We start from the raw sequence: 24,973 nt of genomic DNA, 5'->3' as shown, positions 1-24,973 counted from the left end.
ATATTGATTGGTCTATGTGAATTTATGGCGTCTACAAACTATAGGATATAGAATGGAATTTATGCAGCTTTTACGTCGCTGTTACTTTCTGACTGCCGATCACATTTCTTGAGGCAGTAAAATGCCCGGACCTTACAAACACCCCCAAATGTCCCCTTTATGGGAAGGATACATCCCAAGGTATGTGCTGAGAGGCATGTTGTGTCCATGGAACATTTACAGTGTTTGCCATAAGTTATTGGAAAATGAAAAACAAAATGTAATTTAATGAGCTATTTCTGGCACACGCCTTGGGAATATGTGGAATTACACCCCAAAACACATTCTGCTACTTCTCCCCAGTATGAGGACACCCCAAGTGAGCGACTTTCTGGCAGCCTTGCCACATGCAGCTCCCAAAATCTAATGACCACCATAAGGAGGCTTAGGCAACCATGTAGTGTAGACTTTGACAGGCTGCAGGCAGCGGGGCTGGACGCTGTACCTGTGCCTACCAGGTGTATTATAATGCCAGCATTGCACCCACAGGGGCCGGACCCCCCATGTACAAGGGGCCTAAGAGATACCATCAGCTTGTGTACCATTCCACCAGACTCCTAGAACTGGAAGAGGACATTTTTGGGGGGATCTGTTGTAGAAGAACCCAGACCACGGTATTGTGCTGTGAAAATATCACCCAACTTTATTCATCATATACATGTGACACTTTAACAACAGAAGGAAAGAGATAGATTGTTTACATTTCAAGGATCTATTTATACCATTTATATCATCTATGCTAAGAAACTGATTAACATATGACACACCCCTCATTAATACCAGCCCCTTCCACTTATGTAACCCTACAAGGTGAGGGGACCTGAAGGAGAACAAGACCATGACCACCAGGACCATCGCCTGACTGAAGCCATACTCACATTTCTTTCTAATGCTGCTTCTATGGTCTACTCAGATACAGATTTGGCAGATGTACATTCGTGTCTTCAAGGAGCTGATCAAACATGATCTGTGCTTGACTATCTTTTTTGGGGACCAGAGGTGACATTAGGAGTCTGATAGACCTCTTGTGTTTCTTTAAAGAGGACCTGTGACCAGCAATATGTTATCACATGCGAGGCTATTAACCCCCTATATGGCAATAATAAAGTTCAGAGAAAGAAAAGTGTAAAGTAACACGCTGTAAATGAAAAAACACACAAAACACATTTTAAAGCCCCCAGTTCCCGTATACATGAGCAATTGCAAGGGTTGGGTGCGGTTATGTAGGAAAACATCAATCACACTACACATTGTACATATCTCTGCACACACCAGAGGGAGAGGAATAACTCTAGGGCCATCATTCATGGTTCACTATATAAACTGATGACTGTAAAGGCTTTGAAAGCGTCACCTATGGACAATTTCTGGTACTGAAGTTTGTCACCATTTCACAAGCACATGCCATTTTTAAAGTTTGACGTTTGGTATCTATATACTTGATGCCAACCTCATCTTACATATTTCATCAAATTGGGTCATATATTGTGTTTGTCTGCACTGGAATTATCGGTATTGAGGTTTTTTTACTGAAAATATGCATTTCATAGCCAGCTGTGCTAATATTGTGTGATAAAAACCACCACCATTTTATTCTCCAGGGTCTCTGCTTTCAGAAAATAAGAAAAAGTTTTTGGGGTTTTAAATAATCTTCTGTTCTAAAATGTGAATGTAATCATGTGCATAAACAAGCAAAATTAACTGGCAGCAAAACACACAACAGCAACAATGTATACAATTATCATCAAATCTATAGTAGCAACTAATGGCCTAAGAAGCAAAGCCACCATATTACTCAACCAAGTTCCAACTAAACCCATCCAAGAAAATGGATCCCACTTCCCCCCACCCAGGTGACTGTTGGAACTCCTTTACCTTGTGTAGATATCCCCTTCTGAGATCCTCATGATCTAATATAAATGTACAACACTCTCTGACACCAGTTTGTAGACTCCGCCTTGATCTTCTGAGAGATAGTCAGCCGCCATGTAGTTCTGTGACACCACATTAGGTGATGGAGCCACTTCTGCTGTCAGCTCTGCTATACCATCAATGGTGTCATTGGTTATCTGATCCATGACTCCAGTACACCGGTTCATCTTACTTATCTTAGATTACTTAGATTCCCCATCCCGTCTATGAAGGGCTCACTGCATAAAACATCTCCACTCCAGAGAAAATGTTTCTTCTCACTGGAAGGCCAGGGGAGTATTGGGAGAAATTAAGGCTTTCCCTTACAGATATGGGGGAGGGGCAACATGACCTAAAGTACAGCTATGGGTGGAATAGAAGGGAAGCCATTTTAGGGCGCTCCTTCCACACAAGAAGCAATGCATCTGGAAGGACTAGTAATCCATTGGACCAATGGGGATTAAACATTCTGCAATACATTGAGACAACATGAAATGTTACTGGCCTGTGATTGGCTCTCCTATTGTTAGTGAAGTGAGACTCCCCTTGTCGGTGTCATTAATGGAAAGAAACCATGTGAAATGTTTCCCCCCAAATCCAAAAAGGTGACCCTCTTGGGTAGGTAGCCATCCTACTATTCCTGATATGAGTTTGTAGTCCCTGCTACTACAGGAAACATGCGGGCGATCATTTACACCTTTTACAGCAGGACAGTAAATATCAGAACACAATTCAAACATCAGACCAACAGCAGGAAGTCTGCTAACTGAATGTGTAATGCAATCTGTCATTAGCATTCCCAGAGTTCCCTCTGCAACATAGTTGTATCAGCTGTTGGTCCTGTCTGTAGATCTGTTATTTTCCCACCTTCTGTAACAGGGTGACAACTCTGATCATTCTGCAGGAACATTACACAGCAGCGTTGTCACCCTGTACAGGGAAGTCTTAGATAGATTATAAGTAAGACACACAACAAGTAAAGCCCAACTTCAGCTAACGCTTCTACAGCAGTTACAGCAACAGGTTCTCTATAAGATCCAACCCCCATATGAATGACAACCGACAGTTGTGAGCACCCCCAGCAGTGTTATAGGATTTGCCCCAACCTCTCCAACTGCCATTTTTCCCAAAAGACTTAGTCTTCTACAGGAAGTACAAAAAAAAAACAATCTACTGCGAGGTACAATAAAAAAAAAAATACAATAGGAGAATCAGAAAAGCAAAACCTGCTCTGCTAATGACAGATTTCATTATTAATGTCATTAGTGATTTTGCCCATAGTTACACTTTGGTGCCAACGTTGTAATATTTCCAGGGAGAAGAAGTTTTCTTTACAAACTTTCCACCAAAAAGAGATGTGTGCACTCAGAGTGATTATTGTGAACCCCAATCAGAGGAATGTCAGTCCCCCGGAAGAAGTGGTAGGAATATGACCGCACACTCAGCACTTTGTAAGTTCAGATCTCTGGCAGTTGTATTGTGTGATTAGTCTATGGAGAGGAGTAATAGCTGGAAAGAGAAAACATGGAACAAGGATTTCTGATCTTCACCTGATGGAATCCCATTTGGCAGAACCACATGGAACACAAGTGGCCAGCTGGGCTTACGTTTTACTGCTGAATACATCCCCTAAATCAGCAGTAACTCAGTATTGGAAGGCCTGCATCAGCTTGGGATGTTGTTTTCTCACTGAACAGAGACTTCTTTCTAGCTGGTGTCACAGACACAGACCTGCCTGAAAGGTTGTCACCCATGAGAGGATATCCTACAACCTCACAAACACCCCCTTTCCTCTCTATGATCACAATCTCATCACCTTCAGTCTCCTCATCTTCAAACACTTATCCCTCCAATCAGCAATCACCTGCAGAAACCTTCACAACTTGAACCCTTCTCCCTTCCACTCTGCAACTGACCAACTCTATGACAGAATCTCTCCCCTGTCCTGCCCTGACCTGGCCACTGCTGTCTACAACAGTTCACTTTCATCCACATTAGACTCACTTGCTCCTCTAACATGAATCATCAGGCCCCGACCATTACAACCTTGGCAGACTGACAACACCAGAGATCTTAAACGACATAGTCGTGTGCTGGAGCAAATGTGGCATAAAACCAAATCTCACCAAGCATTCACCCGATATATATCTGCTTTCTTCACATACAATTCCTCCCTCCATGCTGCCAAACAAGCCTACTTTGTCACTCTCATCAATACCTTGTCATCCAGTCCTCGTCATCTCTTCTCTACTTCTAACTCTCAGCTTTCTGCACCTCCACCCAGTACCTCACTCACTGCTCACGAGATTGCAAATCACTTCAAAAACAAGATTGATGCAATTCATAGGGACATCTCCACTGCACAGACATCCATCCCACTTAGCATACCTTATACTAAACCTCCCTCAACACTTTCCTCTTTTGACCTTCCTACTACCGAAGAGGTTACTAAGGTTCTCTCAGAAGCCCGTCTCACTACCTGCCCCCTGGATCCTGTCCCCTCACAACTACTACGGTCATCCTCTTCTTCCATCCTATGCTCCCTCACTCACATCTTCAATCTTTCCTTCTCTACTGGTGCCTTCCCCTCCCCTCTAAAGCACGCGCACATCACACCCATACTTAACAAGCCCTCCCTGGACCCCACCAACCTGAACAACTTAAGACCCATCTCCCTGCTGCCATTTACCTCTAAACTCCTAGAACGCTTAGTCTACAATCGCCTGAGCTCCTACCTCACCGACAACAACCTTCTCGACCCTTTACAGTCTGGCTTTCGCTCACTACACTCCACTGACACTGCCCTACTAAACCTCACTAATGATCTACTAACTGCTAAAACCAATGGCCACTACTCCGTACTCATCCCAACCAATGGCCACTGCTCCGTACTCATCCCAACCAATGGTCACTGCTCCGTACTCATCCCAACCAATGGTCACTGCTCCGTACTCATCCCAACCAATGGCCACTGCTCCGTACTCATCCCAACCAATGGCCACTGCTCCGCACTCATCCCAACCAATGGCCACTGCTCCGCACTCATCCCAACCAATGGCCACTACTCAGTACTCATCCCAACCAATGGCCACTACTCCGTACTCATCCCAACCAATGGCCACTACTCAGTACTCATCCCAACCAATGGCCACTACTCTGTACTCATCCCAACCAATGGCCACTACTCAGTACTCATCCCAACCAATGGCCACTACTCAGTACTCTTACTGCTTGACCTCTCTGCAGCTTTTGATACACTTGACTATCCCCTCCTCAAAAAAAAAAACAACTCTTTTTGCCTCCAAGACTCTGCTCTCTCCTGGTTCTCCTCCTACCTATCGCAGCGCTCCATCAGCATTACCTATAACTCTGCCTCCTCCTCTCTACTCCCTCTTTCTGTAGCGGGTCCCTCAAGGTTCCGTCCTTGGACCCCTACTCTTCTCCATCTACTCCTCCTCCCTTTGTCACTGAATAAACTCCCATGGCTTTAAGTACCACCTCTATGCTAATGACACACAAATCTATCTACCCCTCACCTCACCCCTTCAATCTCCTCCTCACCTCGCCCCTTCAGTCTTCTCTCGCTTTACTAACCTACTAAGCGACATATTGGCATGGATGTCACTCCACTTCCTCAAACTCAATCTTTCCAAAACTGAACTCTTAGTATTCCCTCCAGCCTGTGCCCCCTCCCCCGACTTCTCCATCAAGATCAATAACAAAATCATCAGTTCCTCCCCTCATGCCAGGGTACTTGGTGTAATTCTAGACTCCCATCTGTCTTTTCATTCCCAAATCCAATCACTGTCCAAATCTTGTAGACTTCTCCTCCACAACAGCTCCAAGATATGGCGTTCTTAAGCTTGGAAACCACTAAGCAACTTATTCACTCCCTTGTTATATCTCTCCTCATTGGCCGACCACATTGCAGGCTATCCCCTCTTCAGTCTATCATGAATGCTTCTGCCAGACTCATCCACCTTACTAACCATTCTGTATCAGCCACCCCTCGCTGCCAATCCCTCCACTGGCCTCCATTCAGTGTCCTCCACCCCCCTCTGCCAATCCCTCCACTGGCTTCCCATTGCCCAACGGAGAAAATTCAAAACATTAACAATAACATATAAAGTAATTTATAACTCTGCCCCAAATTACATCACCAATGGAATCTTCTACTCTTCCAACCAGTCCATCCCCCAGTTACTACCTTCTGTACCACTAGCCCCTCCCTCCTAGACTGTAAGCTCCGAGGAGAAGGATCCTCCTATTCCGCTTGTATTTAACTGTATTGTTGCTGTATTGTCTCCCGTTATATTGTAAAGCGTTGAGCAAACTGTTGGCGCCATATAAATCCTGTATAATAATAATAATGAGAGGAGATGAAATGTGGAAAGAAGGCATTGATAATGGGAGAGGAGATGGAACATGTAATGGGAGGATTGGACAAGGTGGGCTTAGCTGGAGACCTCAAGCCTGGCTGATGATGTATCAATAGTCAGAAGAACCTGGAATGGACTCTCCCACTGAGGCTTCAGAGACTTGGTAAGATAATAGACCCCATCCTAGTCTCTGGTACTGAGGCAGTGTTGGTCATGTATTACCTCAGGATCCAGAAATGAAGAAAATGCTTGGAAACACAACTCAGTTGGTATATCATGAAAATGCGTTACATGTTCATTCAAAGCTCCATAAAAAAGATAAGGATGAGAATCATGAGGGAATCTGTTCAGTTATTGATGCTTATCTTAAAAAAGATTGTCAAAGATAAAATATTCAAATCCCTTCTAGTTGTGTATTGATGGACATAAGCACTAAACTCAGTTCATCCGATTACATTCCAGTTTGCTCAGATTTTAGTTTGTTTCTTTTAAGGTAACATTTTATCTTATCCCTTCTTCTCTAGCTTGTGGGATGACATTGGGGATGTGAAACTAACTTGTGACACCTGAAACTTATTTAATATCTCTTTTCTTCCAGAATTTAATCAATGCTGAAATTTGTGAATCCTCCGGTGATAGATTAGACCGGCATTAACTGTAAAAGTTTTGTCACATGGAGAGCATTAAAATGACTTCTCTCCAGTGTGAATCCTCTGGTGTCTGATAAGATGTGACTTATGAGTAAAAGCTTTATCACATTTAGAACACTGATATGGCTTCTCTCCAGTGTGACTCCTCTGGTGTGTGATAAGATGTGATTTCTGAGTAAAAGCTTTATCACATTCAGAACACTGATATAGCTCTCCAGTGTGAATCCTCTGGTGTCTGATAAAACTTGACTTCTGAGTAAAAGCTTTATCACACTCAGAACACTGATATATCTCTCCAGTGTGAACCCTCTGGTGTGTGATAAGACTTGACTTCTGAGTAAAAGCTTTATCACATTCAGAACACTGATATGACTTCTCTCCAGTGTGAATCCTCCGGTGTGTGATAAGATTTGACTTCTGTGTAAAAGCTTTATCACATTCAGAACACTGATATGACTTCTCTCCAGTGTGAATCCTCTGGTGTGTGATAAGATGTGACTTCACTGTAAAAGCTTTATCACATTCAGAACACTGATATGGCTTCTCTCCAGTGTGAACTCTTTGGTGTACCATAAGGTCTCTCTTGCGTGTAAAAGTTTTGTCACATTTAGAACAATGATATGGCTTCTCTCCCTTGTGAACCTTCTGGTGTGTGATATATTTTCTCTCCATTGTAAAATCTCCAAACAAGAAGTAGTATGAAATGACTCCTCTTATGTATATGTGGTTTGGACTTTAGTGTAAAGCCATTGTCACTTCCAAAACACTGAAATTCCTTTTCTCCTGTTGTCATCTGAGGCTGGATCAATGTGGAAGAGGATCCAAACCATGACTTTTAGAACACAGATATGACTTGTATCCCGTGTGAATCCTCCAGTGAGCTGCAATAAAGACTTTCAGTCAATTAAGACACCCATATGTCTTGTTTTCCATGTGACTCAGCTGTATTCATGAAGACCAACATGACCGAAAACTTGGTTCATCAATCCACCTGTACCAAAAAAAAAAAAGTTAAAATTCTATATAAAGGGCTACATAAAGTTGCTTTCTATTTTTATTGTTCATTACTAAATATATCTTATGAATAGAAAGAATATGTACAGCATTATCTACAGTATTTTTTTTAATCAAATATATTTTATTAAGAAAGTTTTTAAGTGCGCACAGTATTCCCAACATTCAGCCCAGACAATGGAGTCATACATTCTCACGTATAGGCGGTTGTGGCACTGTTACAGATCATACAGAACAATAACTTGCTTTGTCTATGGTGTCACTTTTACAGGATCATACCCCAAGTATGGGTCCCCCATGTAGTTACCATTCAGTAGGATACAACTGGCTCGTTTTCCTTCTATGGGGCTAAAAAAGCTAAAATTTTAAAAACCTATGATGTTAATGTGGAGTTCACCTGCTCAATCCACTGTTGTCTGCTGGGAGTTTGAGATGATAGCCAAGATCGGGATATTTTTTATGGTCAAGCAGCCTCACTATTGCTATATGACTTGTAATAGGAGGAGGTGTAAATAATTCCTCCTCTATTGAGACCAAGAGGCACACCCGAGGAATATTGAACACCAACGTTATAATACTGGTCACATTGTTCCACTTGTTGACTAATTTTGGACATCTCCAAAACATGTATCAAATCCCCGACATCACCACTACAATTGGGGTCATAAGGGGAAATCCCTCCTGTCCTAGCTGAACAATTGAGCTGGAGTCCAGAAAGCTCTATGCAAAAGAAATGACTGAGTTTCTGTGAAGAGGACAGAGAGATGAGAGGTATGGAGGTCACAATCACCTCCCACCACTCTCTTATTTTCTCTGTTTCCCATTTCTTTCTAATAGGTCTTCGGCAAGAGTCAAAAGACTGGAATAAATAGATGAGAGATCATGCCTTTCCCACTGGTGCCATCTGAAGCCCATTAACAAGTGTAAGAGTGATGTGAAATCTGTATCTGATGGAAGTAACAATCAACGGATGGGATCTAATGTGTCTACTAAGTCCCACCTGGTAAGATGTTGAAGTTGGGCAGCTATAATATAAAGTCTAGCATTTGGTATTGCTAGGCCTCCTTGGTCTTCACCATACTGTAGAGTAGTGAGTTTGATTCTAGCTGCTTCTTCTAAATTGTCATGGAAATTTTGTATTTACAGGTTGAACTTTAAATGTGTCATATATTAGTGTTATTCATATGTCTCTCGTGTGGCTTAATTAAAGCTCTGAAGGCTGCAATTGAACCATGCGCATGTACAATGTATGTATTACAGTACTCAGCTCGGTAACGGATGAGATGGCAGATCTGCGCTTATAGACCGGCGTGTATACCACCACGGCATTCGATGCGAATGCCGCCGGCGGTAGGCTGCGGGCCTGTATCCACATATCAACAGAATAGTACCACATGGACTCCGTACCGCAAGGCGCCAAGCAGTGCAAACTCCGTGTGTAGGCTCATGTAAATCTTACAAGCCATTACCGACCTGAAACTGTATCTGGATGGATGTGTTTTAATAAAGATCTTATCGGCCCATTCAGATACAGACTGGCACTGTTTAATCTAGGGGATGCTTGTACAGAGAATTTACATACCACTAGGAGCTAATAGGATGGGAAGTTTGCTCTCCTCAGAGAGTTCATGGGGGGGAGGGGAGGATTGGTGTAAAGGGGGAAGGTTGCTTCCCTCAGAGAGCTCATGGAGGGAGGGGAGGACTGGTGATAGATAAGAGGAAAGGCTACGCTCCAATTGGAATGTACATCCTGTGTATAGGCACTCCCCATGCATTGTTCTGTGGGAGGGGATTGACCTGACTCATGTGGGGGGCGTGTGTGTTGTGTGTGTGTGTAATAAAACCGGGGGCTGAGTCTGAAGCCAGCCTCTATGTGAATTCCAACAGCAACCTGAGAGTGTCATGTGATCATTCCTAGGTACCTGGAGCTCCATTTCCCCACATCTCAAGATAGCTAACCCAGTTGGAGGCGCAGGAATCGTGGAGCTAAGCTGCAGTCACAGTAAGCGAAGTTCGCACAGCTTTATGGGGGATTTCTGCGCATCCAACCGTGGGTACTCACGGTAAGGAAAAATTTGTGAATTTCCAAGACAAAATGAGCTCCCCAAACTGGGAGTCTATACTGGAGAACAACTTACGAGGTGTCCACATGGGAGAATTGTGGAGTATATAGAGGAATTGTGGGGTCCATATCTTCTCTTGTTCATAGATTTTATTGGAAAGAGATAATAGTTTTACAAGGAGCTCATAACAATGTGATTGCAGGACTCACCAACAGTAAGTCAGAAGGGGTACAACCCTTAGAGGTAACGTACAGGTTGTAATTTGTACAGTACAAATAAAATCTTCATACATTAAAGTGGAGTTCCAGTGAAAATAAAAAAAAATAAAAGTCAGCGGCTACAAAAACTGTAGCTGCTTACTTTTAAAAGACGGGCACTTACCTGTCCCTCGATCTCGTGGTGTCCTCCCAAAAGCCCGTTTCACCGGCCACCCTGTGTTTCCAGTGTGGCATCTTCAGTGTGGGCACCCAGCTGTGACAGTTTGCGGCTTCACATCCGGGTGCCCACTGAGCATGCGCGAGTATCTCTGTGCTTTGTGAATGGTCCCGTAGTCTTCTAGGACCTTTCATGTGTCCCAGAAGACTACAGGGAGGGAGGGGGGAGGACAACTTCCACTTCTGATCACCTAGGTGATTGCAGCAGAAGTGGGAGCGGATACCTGTCAATTTCGGTTACTACGGTGTTGGGCCTATTTATCGCATACCAGGGATCATGGATCAGTTTGAATACATCAGAATACTTGAAGAGGTCATGCTGCCTTATGCTGAAGAGGAAATGCCCTTGAAATGGGTGTTCCAACAAGACAACGACCCCAAACACACCAGTAAACGTGCAACCTCTTGGTTCCAGACCAACAAGATGGACGTTATGGAGTGGTCAGCCCAATCCCCGGATCTTCATCCAATAGAAAACTTGTGGGGTGACATCAAAAATGCAGTTTCTGAGGCCAAACCAAGAAATAGAGAAGAACTGTGGAATGTGGTCCAATCATCCTGGGCTGGAATACCTGATCACAGGGGCCAGAAGTTGGGTGACTCCATGCAACACAGATGTACAGCAGTTCTCAGAAACAGTGCGACTACAACCAAATATTCATGAAGTCATTCAAAGGAAAGCAAAATCTTCAAACACTTCTCAGTTTATATATTTTTTTAGAGGAACAACACAAATTTGATGTATTTTCTTCATGTTGTGATTTGGAATAGAATGTGTCGTGTTCCCAATGCATTTGTGTGGATGGAAATAAAAGCTATTAGAAGGATTTTCAGCTTTAGTCACTTTTTCCAACACACTGCTATTATTTTGAACACAACTGTATATGGTATGAAGTGTAAGGTGGTGGAGCTGGTAGCTGTGTATATAAAGGTGGAAATCAAACCTCTGACATGGGGGTCACATTTACATATGTTATGTGACAGTAGGCAGGTGAAATCACCTGGTTGTGTCCTGGATGGACGATACATTTGTCCAAGGTTTAGACTATATGGGGATTTGTTCCACTAGGGGGGGAAGTGCTGAGTCCTTCAGCACTGAGGTAATGAGCCCAGCTGAAGATAGTGGGCTCATTAAGGCCTTCATAAAACTCCCCAGCCTGCTTAGGGAGTTGCTCCAACCTGGAACCAGATCTGTGCCTGAACTGACTGGGGAGCAACATACTATCTGTGTGCAGTGAGACAAAAGCCTGTGTGGCTAAGCCTCCAACTAACAGGGGCTAGGTATAGCATCAGGCTATACCTGGTGGATAGCTAGGGAAGCTATGTTGTACAGTAAGTATCCAAGTTGGCCAGGATTTGATGTTTCTTTTTTTTTTTTTTACGTTTTTCTGTAAATATTGTAAATAAACTGCACCTTTTTGTTTTTTTCACCTCCATTGTTGTGCTGTGCCTGTGTTTTGTGTTGTGCACCCATCCAGGGGGTCACACACACCCACTGCTGAGCGAACCCCGTTACAGTGTTCAAACCTGGTCATGTCTAGGAGGGAGGGGGTTGGTGTGTAAGTGGGAGGAACAAAAGTGATTGATCTGAAGATATCTAAAAAGTTCAGGTCTAGATATTTTGTGGGAGTCACATAGGGTTTGGAAGGGTATAAAGGAGTCTGGTGCTGTGAAATTGTAAGTTTGAACTAGACTAGCTCTAGGACAAGCATGAAAAGAAGATGGAGGCATCCATGCCGGATAAAAGCCTGGATTGAGGAGGTATGCCATGAGTGGGTTATGGGGTGACTGTAAGGTGTATCAGAACTTTAGACTGTCCCAGATAGATGGGTAGTGTGATGGAGCGTAGGCAGGACAGAACACACAGAGTAGATGGCAAACGCACAAAGCTTTATTGAGACAAACAGACGGCAGTCACCGAATAGGGGAGTTCGCAGGGAGGGTGAATACGCCAGTCCAGGATGACACGGAAGGACCAACACACTTAAAGTCCAGCACCGAGAGCCAAGGAAGAGTCTCTGTAGCAAGTAAAGTCTCCCCCAGCTCTGGGAGAAGGGGGGTCCTAGGCAGCCTTGGGTCTCTGCCAAGCCTGGCCACAAAAGGTCCCGGCCACAGCTCTTGGGCTCCTTCCGTCAGCTACCCAGCAGTGAATACCTTGGGAGCGCTGCATGAGCTTATTAAAACTGGTCGGACCCCCCTAGTCACCTAGGCAAACGGGGGGGCCAGAGCTAGGGTGGCTCAAGCTTGCCTTAGGAATTAGTTTCATATTTGCAGGAGGGGGGGATGAGGGGCATGGATGAGAGATGGCAGAGAGAGAGAAGGGACAGAGAAGGGGCTGAGAGGGGGGGCAGCTGTGACAGGTAGTGTTGAGTAATTAGGTCTTGCAGTGAGCGATGGTCTCTGGAGTGTAGCCATAGTAAATTGGCAACTGATATGATATTTAGGGAGTTGAGCAAGGTGTGCAGCTTGGAAATATTTTGCAAAGTTCGGAAGCCCCAGACCACTCTAAGTTTCGGTGAGGTACGGATGGACCTGGGTAGATGCAGTTTAATAGTGCCCCATACATAAGTGGTGCCGCGACACTAATATGCAGAGGAAACAAAAAGGTATATATATGGGTAGGACCCAATAAAGGTATAATATTTTGGGCAGAATTGTCATTTTTTACAACTGTGATACAACCCATCCATGAGAGGGGTAGTCTGGACCAGGATGTCATAAGATTAGTAAGGTGTGTTAACATAGGAGGGTAGTTAGCAGAATATAGAATATTGAGGTCTGCCATCAGCTTGGGTCCTAAATCAGGAATATATTGACTGGACCAAGAGAAGGGTGGAGGACGTTGTAGTTGTGACACAGTTAAGGAGGGTAGAGAGATATTAAGAGCTGTAGACTTTTTGGGATTCGCAACCAGGTCCAAAATCACTGCAAATTGGTCAACGCATTGGAGAAGGTTGGGTGCTGAGATCAAAGGAGAAGATTTGAAGAGGAGATTGTCATCAGAGAAAAAGCATAACTTATGATGATGACCACCAAGTTCTAATCCTTTAATATTTGTGTTAGTTCTTATCAGCTGTGCTAAAGGTTCATTCGCTAGAAAAGGAGGGGGGGGGGGAGGGGCAGCCTTGCCTCATTCCACTTTGTATAGAAAAAAAGTCTGACTTGTTACCCACGTACCTCAAGTAAGCCCTTGGGGAGGTGTAAAGGGGCGATATCCATTGGAGTCAAAGGCTTTTTTTATGTCTAAGGAAAGGAAACAGCCGGGTATGCGGCGTATGCAAGCTGCATGTTCTAGCAAAATCACTCTGTGGTCTCGGCTTGGCAGAGGGGGGTTAAAACCCATCTGATCCTTGTGTATCAAGGTGCCTATGATGGAGTTCAGCCATGCAGATAGGATTTTTCTAGGATTTTATCATCCAAGTTAAGAAGGGAGATTGGTGTGTAATGAAGCCATGTGGTGTGATCTGATTGGGGTTCAGGTAGCATAGAAATGACTGCTGTTAGGGAGTCTGAGCAGAAAGAATAACCTTTGAGTAAGGCATTAAATGCATTAACCAATAAAGGTGGAAGGAGGTTAGTAAATATTTGGAATATAGGACTGTAAGCTGTCTGGGCCAGGCCGCTTATTAGACTTTAGGGACTTGATGGAGTTCGGGACCTCAAGTTCTGTAATAGGTGTTTCCAGGGAAGAACATTGAGAAGCTGAGAGTGTTGGTAGAGATAGGCTTGAGAAAAGTTCAGTGGCCTGCGATTCATCATAGGAGCCGGTCTCAGAGTATAATTCTGCTAGAGGTTTGTGGAAGACCTGTAATATTTTATTAGGATGGCTGGTGTGTGAAGTTTTTGTAATCTTTAAATAGACAAGTCTGTGTGTGTGGTCTGAGGTTCGCAGTCCCAGGGCTAGAAAAGTGTCAGGTTTGTTTGCTTTCATATAATGTTCATGTCTGGATTGGCGTAGAACTTTTTCATCTGATTCTGTCAAGAAAACATCTATTTCTAGCCTTGTCTTGTCCAGGACAATCTATGAGAAGGTGAGGGGTCTGATTGGAAGGCTTTGTTGGCCTGATGAAATGAGGTTTCTAAGCGGTGATGGATTGCTCGCTGTCCTTTCTTGAGATGTGAGGCTTGGCTGATACAGGCTCCCCTAATTACAGATTTATGGGCTTCCCAAAAGGTCAGGAGAGAGATGTCATCAGTTGTGTTATGTGTCAGGTATTCTTTGATGGCTAGTTCAATGTCCAGTCTGTGGGATGGGTGGGCCATTTAGACTCCATGTAGTGCTAGTTTGTTGGGGTACTAAGGAGGAGAGGGTGAAGAGGACAGCTTTGTGACCAGTTCAGGGGTAAGGTATGATGGTTCAGGATAGGAGGGCTGGGGACATACCTCTAGTCAGAAATATATGGTCAATGTGGGAGAAAGTTTTATGTGGATATGAGTAGTATGTATAGTGTCTTCTAGCTGGGTTAGCTTCTTGCCATGTGTCTATGAGAGAGTGTTGTTGGAGTTGTCGCTGGAAGGAGGATGTGGATGGATAAGAGGTTATGGGGGATTTGTATAGAAAGGGATAAACTAGCTGGCTGAAATTGCCACATAGGGAATCTATTACTTGTAGCAAATGGGAGTTAAGACTGCAATTGGGACATAGTATGAAGCTATAGTGACCTCTGAGTCAAGGTGACCCACTAGAAAATATAACGGCTCTCTGGGTCCCAGATCCCTGCCTTGGGTGTAAATGGAGTAGAGCAGTGGAAAGCTTTGAGTACACCTGTGTGTTTAGTTGCGGCAGAAGCCATATAAACCTGTGGGTAGGAAGAGCGGAGATATTTCTGCATATGGCTGGCAGTGAAATGAGTCTCCTGCAGGCACACCACATGTGCTTTGGCATGGGCAAAGGATTTGAAGGCCTTAATTTTTTTATTCCCCGAACATTCAGGGTAAGTATATTTATTGGAGCCATGATAAAGGACAGATGCAAAGCTGATTGTAGGTGTTGCATCATGGCGACATCATCACCCCTGGGACAGGAATAAGAGAAAGAAAGGAGGAGAGAAGTGGGGGAAGCAAGGTTAGTAAAGAGAGAAATGTCTGACAATACAGGTCAGGAGGCCAAAAGGCCATGATGTGAAAACAGGTAGGTTGTCCATCTGTCTATGTCACTGGGATATAAATGGATGGAAAACAAAAGTCCTGGGCAGGCCCAACTCAGGGCTACCAAGGAAAATGTGGGGGAGCAGTGAACATCTTCAGAAGTCACAGAGGCCAAAAACAAGATATTAAACATCCGTTTGGTAGTGGAGTCAGGCCAAGGATAGACTATTGGGAATAAGATGTTAGCCTGCAGATATAAGCAGTTGGTAAGTGTATGCATTGTTCAAAGAGGCTATGCTTGGCTGGGTATCATGGGCATTAAACAGCATTAGACCACAGCTGGATGAAAGGGTGATCCGTTTGTTATTTTGTTGTCCAGCTATTAGTAGAAGGTTTAGCTAACAGCACTGAGCTGTTAGTTGCAAAAATTGTAGAATTATACTAAATATATATTTTTTTGTTTACAAACGTTTTTATTTTTTAAGAAATAGACTTCAAAATGGCATTACAGCTTCAAATAGAATATACAAGAGAAACAAGGAACAACTGCAGTATTCATTTCAAAGGTGAAATTATGTAGAATAAAGGGAAAAAGAGAAAAGAAAAAAAAGAGAAAAGAAATTTAGTACATGAGCAATATAGGTAGAGAGGTAGGCAGAGTTATAAAACGACCAACAAAGTAACTCAATCAATCAAAGCATAAATGGTCCTTATTGATCTAGTAAATGCCTGTGAGTTCTCCAAAGTTCCCATTTTCTGTCAAATAAATGCATCTTATCCAATAGAGTATAATGAATTCTCTCCATGAGCATCACCGCATCAACTCTGCAGAACTGTGGTCAATGGTACTGTGAGGGATTTCCAATGTAGGGCAATAGCCCATAGGGTGGATATACAAATGCTATGGATTAGCCTCATAACCTCAGTCTGAACTCCCGAGATAGGGGCTCCCAGTAGGCAGGACTGCATAGACAGATGCACCGGAGCACCTGCCATTGTAAAGGCAACTACAGAACCTTTGTGCCACACCAATGAGAGGCTTGGGCAGGCCCAAAATATATGCACTAGAGTACCAGCAAGGCCACAGCCCCGAAAACAAAGGTGGGACGTCCCTGGATACATGGGGTGTAGTCTAGATGGGGTATGATACCATCTGGTTATTACTTTGAGGGCCGTCTCATGGACAGAAAGATCTAGAGCTCTTACACACATTATCCACCATGGAATCCCAATCCTCATCAGAAAAAGTGACATCACGATCAGCCTCCCATTTCTGTCTATAAAGAGGGGGTGAGGGAAAGAAAGTAACCAAAAATTGGCGATACAAATCTGAAATAAGACCCCTGCCCCTAGGAGAGTCACGGCTAAAACATTCAAAAAATGAAATCGGAGATGAAGGCGTAAGACCAAAATGTGAATTATAAAAATGTCTAATCTGTCGATAATGATAATATTCACGAAGCGGAATATCAAAAAGTATGCGTAGCATCTCAAAAGTGATACAAGATCCTCCTCTCTGAAAGTCAGATGACCTAATAAAGGACCTATCATACCACCAACGGAATACCTGTGAAGATGAGAATGCTGTAATAAAATTTGGGTCACCAAAAAATGATGAACCTGGTGAGACAGAGGAGACAAGATTCAATTTAAGTTTATAACGGGACCAAAACATCAATGATTGGGCAACAATGGAATTATAGAGCAATAACGAGGGGGGAGGAAATTTTGGACCATAATACACCTGGTAAATAGAACGGATGTATAGACTGAGATTCAAATCTGATCCATGGGACCTGGGAAGTAATAGTCGCCCATTGTGATAGCTCTGCGAAATGGGCTGACAGGTAGTAAAGCCAGAAATTGGGGAGACCTAGGCCTCCCGCCCATTGTGACCGGTAGAGGACCGATGAAGTAAAACGAGGGCGTTTGTTACGCCAAATAAAATGATTAATAATCCGTTGAAAGCGATCTAAGAACGTTTATGAGACAGGGATTGGGAGTGATCTAAATAAAGTAATCTAGGGAAGACATTCATTGTTACTGCCGTGACTCTGCCCAAGAATGAGATAGGGGATCCATGCCAGATCTTCAATAGAGGTGAGAGGCGTGACACACATGGTGGCCAATTAGCAGCAAATAATTTTGAGTATCTGGGGGTGAGGTTTATACCTAGGTATGAAATCTGATCTGTGGCCCAACGAAATGGAAAATAATTGCGGAGAGATGCACCCAGGGAATCAGGAACATTAATAGGCAGAACTACTGATTTAGTAACATTTACAGTAAGACCTGATACTGTTACAAAGTCATTCAATAATGAGCAGAAGTCAGGCAATGACACCAACAGTTTAGTAAGGAAAAGCATAACATCATCTGCATACATACAAATTGTGAAATGTGAACCAATAATGGGGAACCAGAAATGTCTGAGTGTGATTATTGCAACTGCCAAGGGTTCCAAAACAAGCGCCAATAATAATGGTGAAAGAGGACAACCCGACGGGTACCTCCGCCTAGTGTACAAAATACAGAATTGCAGCCTGGAAGTCTTATTCTTGTTTTGGGGGGAGTCATACAAAGCATGTACACCAGACAGAAATTCATCACTAAAGCCCATCTTCTGCAGTAATGAAAACAAGTATGGCCAGAGGACACCATCAAAGGCCTTGTTAATGTCCCGGCTCAGCAACAAAACTTCTTTAGAATGCAAATTGGTGTCATGAATAATATCTAATGTGAGATGAATATTGTCCATGATAAGTCTGCCTGGGATAAATCCCGATTGGTCCGGTGAGACCAAAGAGGAGATAATGAGGCCAACCTATCTGCCAGAATGTGGCTAAATATTTTCAGATCATTGTTCATCACTGAGATTGGTCTATAGTTTTGAGGTAAATGATGGTCTTTCAGGGGTTTAGGTAATAGAGACAGGTTAGCCAAGAGTATCTCCTCAGGAAACCTACCGCCCTGCAAAACATCATTGAATAATGACATCAAAGAGGGAGCCAATGTAGGAGCAAAATGTGTATAATAACTGGCCGTGAACCCATCAGGGCCGGTGCTGTGGAAGTTCTGAGTGCGCTAATCACACAGGATATTTCCTTCAAAGTGCATGGGGCATTGGGAGAGGATATCTGAGAGGGTGAGAGAACAGGGAGGGGTATAGAATCAAGCCATGAGCCATTTGAGGAAGCAGAAGTTGGTTGTGGGGGAGCTAATAGGGTGGAATAAAATTTTTCAAAAATACCCAGGACTTCACGAGGAAGAGAGGAGATACTGCCGGATTTAGTACGTAACTTGTAGATATGTGGGGGTCGTATTGAAAGGTTTAATTTCCATGCGAACATAGTAGACGCTGAATTACTAATAAAAAGGAGGCCTTCGACCAGCGTAGAGCTTTTTAAATTTTCTGGGATAGTAAAATATTCAGTTCTAGACACTTTTGCGATATCATGGTTTGTTACGGAGAGATGGATTGCATCATGAGCCCTATAATGTGATTCTAATTCTCGGGTAAGTTTCTGAATTTGTTTCCACCGCTCTCTATTTCTAGAAGAAGCCATAGAAATAAGGTGGAAATAAAAACCCTACTAGAGTAAAACCTTTTCTTACTCTGGGAATGTCCTCTTGTTATGGGCTGTACATTCCATGGCCTCCTCTAGACCTGGACCAAAAAGATTATCACCAATAAAGGGTAAGGCACAAAGGTGCAGTTTGAATGCGGAGTTCCCTGCCCAGGTTTTTAACCAAAATGCCCTTTTAGCTGAATTCACTAGGGCAGAGGTTCAAGCCGCTAGCTTAACTGATTTGGCCGAGGCATCCACAAGGAAATCAACTGCTTTAAACAGCAAAGGAAATTATTTATTTATTTCAGGTACTTATATAGTGCTGTCAGTTTACGCCGCGCTTTACATATATATTGTACATTCACATCAGTCCCTAACCCTCAAGAGGTGTACAATCTAAGGTCCCTAACTCACATTCATACATACACATACTAGGGACAATTTTGAAATCAGCCAATTAACCTACCAGCATGTCTTTGGAGTGTGGGAGGAAACCGGAGTACCCAGAGGAAACCCATGCAGGCACAGGGAGAACATGCAAACTCCAAGCAGGTGGTGCCGTGGCTGGAATTCGAACCAACAACCCGAGTACTGCCAGGTGGAAGTGCTAACCATTTAGCCACTGTGCTGCCCTATATTTCAGAATTTGCTGCCTGAAGGTTCCTGCCAAAAGATGCGACTAACTAGGTAAGCCAGCATTCCAGATTTCTGGTGACACCGGTAGACGATAAAGCTGGCCTAAAGCTGATGGAAGTGGAATCCCAGGCCCTGCGGAGTAAGACTTCATCCCTCTTATACATAGGGTCCTTCATGGCCCCCATATCTTCAAATGCTAAGTCTATCCTTTTAGAGACTTTAGATAAGGGGGTGTCTAATTTCTGAACCTTGTTCCATTGCTGGGACCTGTTATCCTAAAAAGAAAACCTTGTTTCAAGGTTACTTGAGAAAAAGGGTTTCCTGTCAGGGCTTTCCCATTCCTGCTTAATGGTATCAACCAGGGAACTATGGACTAGAAAGACCCTAGTCTTTCTAGCATGCAAACCTTGATACATGAGGTCATGCTTACATAGGCAAACATCCTCCTCCTCGATTTCTAAGGTTTTGTAGATAACTTTAAGGAGGTCGTCCACATCTTCCAGGGGCAATTTGTTCCTGGAACCTCTGGAGGAGCAAACTTCACCGTCCTCCTCTTATGAGCCTGAATCTAACCGTGAGGAAGCAAGAGACCTAGGATCCTCCTCCGGGTCCTCCTTCCCTCTTAATGCATCTGCTAACGACAAACCCACCGATTGGGTCCAAGGACCCAGTGGCGACTGCATTTTTCCAATATGGATCTAAAGGATACACTACCACCTCCCCCCCTCTTCTCCATCTACACCTCCTCCCTTGGCCAACTGGCCACTCACACGGCTTCAACTACCACCTCTATGCCGACAACACGCAAATCTATCTCTCGACCCCTCGCCTCACCCCTTCAGTCTCCGCCCGAATCACCAGCCTACTGAACAACTTATCAGATTGGATGTCACTCCACTTCCTTAAACTGAACCTCTCCAAAACCGAGCTCCTAGTCTCCCCCCAGCCCGCACACACCCCCCCACTGACTTCTCCATCACGTCCAACAATGCCACTATCAGGCCCACCCCGCAGGCCAGAGTACTTGGTGTCATACTAGACTCCAATCTATCCTTCCAGCCCCAAGTCCAATTGCTAACAAACTCATGCAGGTTCATCCTCCGCAACATCACCAAAATCCGCACGTTCCTAACCCCAGCAAACCACTAAACAGCTCATCCACTCCCTCATCATATCACGACTCGACTACTGCAACTCCCTCCTCACTGGCCTGCCTCTTAACAGGCTATCCCCACTTCAGTCGATCCTGAATACGGCAGCCAGACTCATCCACCTTTCCAACCGATCCATCTCCGCCACCCCCCTCTGCCAATCCCTCCACTGGCTTCCGATTGCCCAAATTCAAAATGCTAACACTGACATACAAACCTCTCAATAGCTCTGCCCAAAACTACATCACCAACCTAATATCCATCTACCACCGAAAAGATATGTTTCGCTCCTCACAAGACCTCCTTCTCTCTCGTTCCCTGATCTCCTCCTCCCATGCTCGCCTCCAGGCCATCAGACTATCACCCACTCTCCTCTAGTTTAGGCGCACCCTAAAAACCCACCTCTTCAGGGAAGCCTACCCCACCCTCTGCTAACTGCCGATCTCCTCCACTCCTCCTACCACTCCAACCCACAGCTTTTCCTCCCATACTACTATCCTCTCCCTCCTAGATTGAAAGCTCCAAGGAGCAGGGCCCTCGAACCCCTCGTGTATCACATTGTATTGTTATTGTACTGTCTCATGTATTGTCTTCCATTGTAATGTACAGCACTGAGCGAACTGTTGGCACTTTATAAATACGGTATAATAATAATAATAATAATAATAATAACAATAAAAGAGTTGAAATGTAGACAACATGTCATCCTTAACGGAGGTGAGCACTTTATGGCAGGCTGTAAATGACTTATCCTTAATTAGGCTAGCCACACAATTGCAGCATAAGGGTTTTTCCCAAGCTGAACCCAATTTAGCTGCACAAACTGCACACTTCTTCTTGGGGGTCTGACTCTGCACCTTGTCCTGGACTTTAACATACAATGAGCAAGAAAAGACACAATACAGAAAATAATCAGCACAGGGCCCCTCATACAAAACCACTGTGCTGGGGGAGCAAGAAAAGGAAGTGTGCCCACCAGGGTCAGCAAGAGGGATCAGAGTCCCCAAGCTTAACTTAGAGGAGCCAGTGCTTGAAGGACCAGGATATGCCTGAGAAGTGCCAGCGCCTTCCATCCATCCCTCTTGGTGTAGAGCCACAGGCTCTGCTGGGTCTGTACTCCAGACTGGCTGCAGTGCTAATATGGAGACTGGAACCACGAGTCTCCGGCGCCTTCAATGACGTCACCGCAGCCGTAACTTCCGGTTCCTGAACAGCACCCAGAAGTTACGGGTACTTGCACGCCTGCTTGGCAGTCACTCTGCCCCATTGTGCATCGGATGCTGGAGCCCCCCCCCCTCGGGAAGGACAACGACAGGCATCAAAGGTCCTGGACCCCTCAGGACACCCCCGATGATGGTTATCATCCACTGAGGCATGGAAGGACATCAGGAGAGCAGCCCCACTTCCCCTGAAGGGATCGCGTCGGGCATGAGGAAGTAAGCCAGACCAGGAGCCACCAGCAAACTCTAGGGCCCAGGACTTCCAGACAATCAGTTCCTTGATGACTGCACCCATCCTTGCAGAGGAAACACTAAAAACTCAGGAGGGAGTCCTGGTGGTCTGCCTTTTAGAGAACTGTGCTTACGTGTTTCCTGTCCCAGAGGGAGGAGCTCTGTCTCAGGAAGGATGTCCTGGAGGACGTTTGGAGAAATGAACATTAGAATGTCTGAGAGACAAAAGCCAGAAATAGATCAGTGGCTGCATGCACACCTCATTGTTAGGCTGTAGGTAGAGAGGCAGAGATGAGGCAGGATTTATCATGAAATACAAATTAAAGTGTATTATTTTCAGAACAGCCAAGAATATTTCACAGAGTCTGAAAAGTATGTAAGTCATCGAGTTATTCCCCAATTTAAGAAGAAGAGCATAACTGCAGGTAGTAAATGTAAGAGAGGAGTTGCAGATGATACGATGGTGGGTAGTATGTACAGGAGAGGAGTGCGGGGGGTATGACGGTGGGTAGTATGTACAGGAGAGGAGTACGGAGGTATGACAGTGATATGTATGTACAAGAGAGGAGTACGGAGGTATGACAGTGATATGTATGTACAAGAGAGGAGTAGGGGGGTACGACAGTGATGGGTACGTACAGGAGAGGAGTACGGAGGTATGACAGTGATGGGTACGTACAGGAGAGGAGTACGGAGGTATGACAGTGATGGGTACGTACAGGAGAGGAGTACGGAGGTATGACAGTGATGGGTACGTACAGGAGAGGAGTACGGAGGTATGACAGTGATGGGTACGTACAGGAGAGGAGTACGGAGGTATGACAGTGATGGGTACGTACAGGAGAGGAGTACGGAGGTATGACAGTGATGGGTACGTACAGGAGAGGAGTACGGAGGTATGACAGTGATGGGTACGTACAGGAGAGGAGTACGGAGGTATGACAGTGATGGGTACGTACAGGAGAGGAGTACGGAGGTATGACAGTGATGGGTACGTACAGGAGAGGAGTACGGAGGTATGACAGTGATGGGTACGTACAGGAGAGGAGTACGGAGGGTATGACAGTGATGGGTACGTACAGGAGAGGAGTACGGAGGTATGACAGTGATGGGTATGTACAGGAGAGGAGTACGGAGGGTATGACAGTGATGGGTACGTACAGGAGAGGAGTACGGAGGTATGACAGTGATGGGTACGTACAGGAGAGGAGTACGGAGGTATGACAGTGATGGGTACGTACAGGAGAGGAGTACGGAGGTATGACAGTGATATGTATGTACAGGAGAGGAGTAGGGGGGTATGACAGTGATGGGTACGTACAGGAGAGGAGTACGGAGGTATGACAGTGATGGGTACGTACAGGAGAGGAGTACGGAGGTATGACAGTGATGGGTACGTACAGGAGAGGAGTACGGAGGTATGACAGTGATGGGTACGTACAGGAGAGGAGTACGGAGGTATGACAGTGATGGGTACGTACAGGAGAGGAGTACGGAGGTATGACAGTGATGGGTACGTACAGGAGAGGAGTACGGAGGTATGACAGTGATGGGTACGTACAGGAGAGGAGTACGGAGGTATGACAGTGATGGGTACGTACAGGAGAGGAGTACGGAGGTATGACAGTGATGGGTACGTACAGGAGAGGAGTACGGAGGTATGACAGTGATGGGTACGTACAGGAGAGGAGTACGGAGGTATGACAGTGATGGGTACGTACAGGAGAGGAGTACGGAGGTATGACAGTGATGGGTACGTACAGGAGAGGAGTACGGAGGTATGACAGTGATGGGTACGTACAGGAGAGGAGTACGGAGGTATGACAGTGATGGGTACGTACAGGAGAGGAGTACGGAGGTATGACAGTGATGGGTACGTACAGGAGAGGAGTACGGAGGTATGACAGTGATGGGTACGTACAGGAGAGGAGTACGGAGGTATGACAGTGATGGGTACGTACAGGAGAGGAGTACGGAGGGTATGACAGTGATGGGTACGTACAGGAGAGGAGTACGGAGGGTATGACAGTGATGGGTACGTACAGGAGAGGAGTACGGAGGTATGACAGTGATGGGTACGTACAGGAGAGGAGTACGGTGGTATGACAGTGATGGGTACGTACAGGAGAGGAGTACGGAGGTATGACAGTGATGGGTACGTACAGGAGAGGAGTACGGAGGTATGACAGTGATGGGTACGTACAGGAGAGGAGTACGGAGGTATGACAGTGATGGGTACGTACAGGAGAGGAGTACGGAGGTATGACAGTGATCGGTACGTACAGGAGAGGAGTACGGAGGTATGACAGTGATGGGTACGTACAGGAGAGGAGTACGGAGGTATGACATTGATGGGTACGTACAGGAGAGGAGTACGGAGGTATGACAGTGATGGGTACGTACAGGAGAGGAGTACGGAGGTATGACAGTGATCGGTGTGTACAGGAGAGGAGTACGGAGGTATGACAGTGATGGGTACGTACAGGAGAGGAGTACGGTGGTATGACAGTGATCGGTATGTACAGGAGAGGAGTACGGAGGTATGACAGTGATGGGTATGTACAGGAGAGGAGTACGGAGGTATGACG

The 24,973-nt window shown here is 44.9% G+C and overlaps 1 pseudogene; it reads right to left on the bottom strand.

Moving 5' to 3' along the window:
* Nucleotides 1-656: 656 nt before the first annotated feature.
* Nucleotides 657-24,973, bottom strand: part of LOC149470488 (uncharacterized) — a 61,652-nt pseudogene continuing 37,335 nt past the window's right edge.

This window comes from Staurois parvus, unplaced genomic scaffold (assembly GCF_062004578.1).
Source record: "Staurois parvus isolate SC_StPar_1 unplaced genomic scaffold, SC_StPar_1.0 ptg000042l, whole genome shotgun sequence".
NCBI classification, from domain to species: domain Eukaryota; kingdom Metazoa; phylum Chordata; class Amphibia; order Anura; family Ranidae; genus Staurois; species Staurois parvus.
Note: the sequence above shows the minus strand (reverse complement) of the source record. Positions and strands in the feature narration are given on the sequence as shown.